We start from the raw sequence: 3,313 nt of genomic DNA on the forward strand, positions 1-3,313 counted from the left end.
CCAATCAGCTGAAGCGATGACGCCCAGCGGGCACACCTATAGCGCCACAGCGCGACAACTTAAAGGCAATGTAGAAAAAAGGAGGAACAAGGTAGCTTTTCTCAATTATAATTATTGCAGCAGTCAGCCATTGATTGTGTTCACAAGAGACATAAAACATCGTTTTCTTGGGTACATTTACATCACCTCTTGGGTTTGGTTGCCATCATAGAGGAATGATCAGATTGCAGAGAGAATAATCAGAGCTGACCTTCCCTCCATCCAGGACTTATACAGGTCTAAGGTCAAGAAAAGAGCTGCCAAAATCTCTGCAGACCCCACACACCCTGCACAAAAACTGTTTAGAGTTTACCTTCAGGCCGCCGCTACAGAGCACTGTTCACTAAAACCAGCCGCCACAGAGACAGTTTCTTCCCCCAGGCTGTTTCTCTGTTGAACATTCAATAAAGTACAGAACAACAGCATACAGATGTTGCAAATGCACCTTTTCTATTAGATATGTGTATATTGTACATTGTAAATTGTAAATTTGTATATTCTGTAATGCAAAAACAGAACAAAAGAGCAAAGTGTACCAGAGTCAAATTCCTTGTTTGTATGCACGAACTTGGCAATAAAGCTGATTCTGATTCTGATTCTGATTTAGAGTGGCTGAGCCAGAGGCGGTTTTTGCATAAATGGTTCCCTGGGTGAGCCCCCTCCCCCGAAAAAGCCAATACTGCAAAAAGCTGTAATGTGTAATTTGCAGTCCTTCGTGGCCTAGATTCAACAAGGTACTGGAAACATTCCTCAGAGAGTTTGGTCCATATTGACATGATAGCATCACACAGATGCTGCAGATTTGTCGGCTGCACATCCATGATGCAAATCTCCCGTTCCACCACATCCCAAAGGTGCTCTATTGGATTGAGATCTGGTGACTGTGCATTTGAGTCCAGTGAACTCATTGTCATGCTCAAGAAACCAGTCTGAGATGATTCGTGCTTTATGACATGGCGAGTTATCCTTCTGGAAGTAACCATCAGAAGATGGGTACACTGTGGTCATAAAGGGATGGACATGGTCAGCAACAATACATAGGTAGGCTGTGGCATTAACACAATGCTCAATTGGTACTAAGGGGCCCATAGTGTGCCAAGAAAATATCCCCCACACCATTACACCACCACCACCAGCCTGAACCGTTGATACAAGACAGGATGGATCCATGCTTTCATGTTGTTGATGCCAAATTCTGACCCTACCATCCGAATGTCACAGCATAAATTGAGAGTCATCAGACCAACATTTTTCCAATCTTCTGTTGTCTAATTTTGGTGAGCCTGTGTGAATTGTAGCCTTATGTTCCTGTTCTTAGCTGACAGGAGTTGCACCTAGTATGGTCTTCTGCTGCTGTAGCCCATCCACCTCAAGGTTCTTGGTGTTGTGCGTTCAGAGATGCTCTTCTGCATACCTTGGTTGTAACAAGTGGTTATTTGAGTTACTGTTGCCTTTCTATCAGCTCGAACAAGTCTGGCCATTCTCCACTGACCTCTGGCATCAACAAGGCATTTGCGCCCACAGAACTGCCGCTCACTGGATATTTTCTCTTTTTCAGACCATTCTCCGTAAACACTAAAGATGGTAGTGCATGAAAATCCCAGTAGATCAGCAGTTTCTGAAATTCTCAGACCAGCCCGTCTGGCACCGCATTCTGATGCTCGGTTTGAACTGCAGCAGATCGTCTTGACCATGTCTACATGCCTAAATGTATTGAGTTGCTGCCATGTGATTGGCTGATTAGACATTTGCGTTAACGAGCAGTTGGACAGGTGTACCAAATGAAGTGGCCGGTGAGTGTATTACATATATTGCATTTTTTCAAACTTATCTCCATCTAACGTGTTTCTGAAGCTAAAAAAAAACGTCTGAAATCCTCTTTTTTTGTGGTCTCACAAACAGAGTAAAAAGTTTATAAATCTTCAACTGTCTTTTAAAGAATCTCTTTTTAGTGTAGAAATACCCAGTTCAGGTTCAAAATAAAAGCCAAAGTTGAGTCCAGATTTCACTGAAAGCCTTAAAGTAACCTGTTAATTTAACTGTTTATCAGGTACCAACATCCATTACCTGTTGACTAGAAACTTATTTTAATTTTATTTAACCTTGTTTTTGATTGAGACCTGGCCAAGCGGCACCTTGCTGTACAGTTAAACAAAGCAAAGTAAATAAAAGTACAAGTAAAACATCACATATGAAAACAGGCATATACGATGCAGATAACTGCTAATAAGATGCAAATAAGCAATAAAAAACTATATTATTATGGTGGATTGTATTGGTTGAGAAACAATACAAACTTCCAAATTGATGGCATTATAATTTTACCAATTAAAATTTTGAACAGAAGGGTATTTGTTTCTAAATACCCAAATAAATAGACTTACTTTAATTTAACAGGTAAAATAATATCTCTTTTTAATTTGCTAGTAATCCTACTGCTTTCTACAGGACCCTGTGATTCAAAATACGACTATTAACGAGAAAAAAAACATTCTCAGTCAGAAACTGCAACAAACCTGCAGGTAATTGCATAGCAGGTGGGAAAATAGATCTAAGACAAATGAGAAAAGCTTATGATATGGCCTATTTTTCTAATGAGTTTCTAACCCTTGCTAGTTTCCAAATTAATCCAGGGGGACAGGTCTGTGGCTCCTCACACTTGCTATTGCATATTTTTATGGAGAAACCATATATACACATGCACGTTTACCCTTACATCCACACAGGTGTTTTGATTCAGACACACAGATGTTCTGTATTGCGCCACAGTTACCACTAAATACATCTTGCATTCATTTGTACCATTTTTGGTAATATTGCTGTTGTTATTTATGTTTCTGCAGGTGTAGAAGCAGGCCTCTAGGATCTTGTATTCTCTTCATCATTCTTTCTCTCCTCATTTCTTCTCTTCTCTCCCTTTTTTTCTGACCTCTCTCTTTCTTGCTTTTTCTTTTTTTTTGTTTCCGTCTCCGTGTCCATTGCAATTGCAATTATCCCGGAGCAGTTTCCAATAAAGTTTTTTATATATACATCAACCGCAGCCTCCATTTGTGACTTGTTGGGCTTCTTCTTGACACAGACAGAAATTCTGAGCGCTATTCTGCCAGACAGAACACTTAATAAAAAATGTCCAAATTATTGCAGCACAATGTTCCTTAAAGAGAAATAAATAACAATAAATAAGTCGCCTTGTGCTGCGACTACATGATTGAGAAGCCATCCACTAAGAGTTAGCAGTGGTAGCCAAAGATGAAATGATTTTGGCCTGCTCTCT

This window comes from Girardinichthys multiradiatus, chromosome 9, assembly GCF_021462225.1.
Source record: "Girardinichthys multiradiatus isolate DD_20200921_A chromosome 9, DD_fGirMul_XY1, whole genome shotgun sequence".
NCBI lineage: Eukaryota > Metazoa > Chordata > Actinopteri > Cyprinodontiformes > Goodeidae > Girardinichthys > Girardinichthys multiradiatus.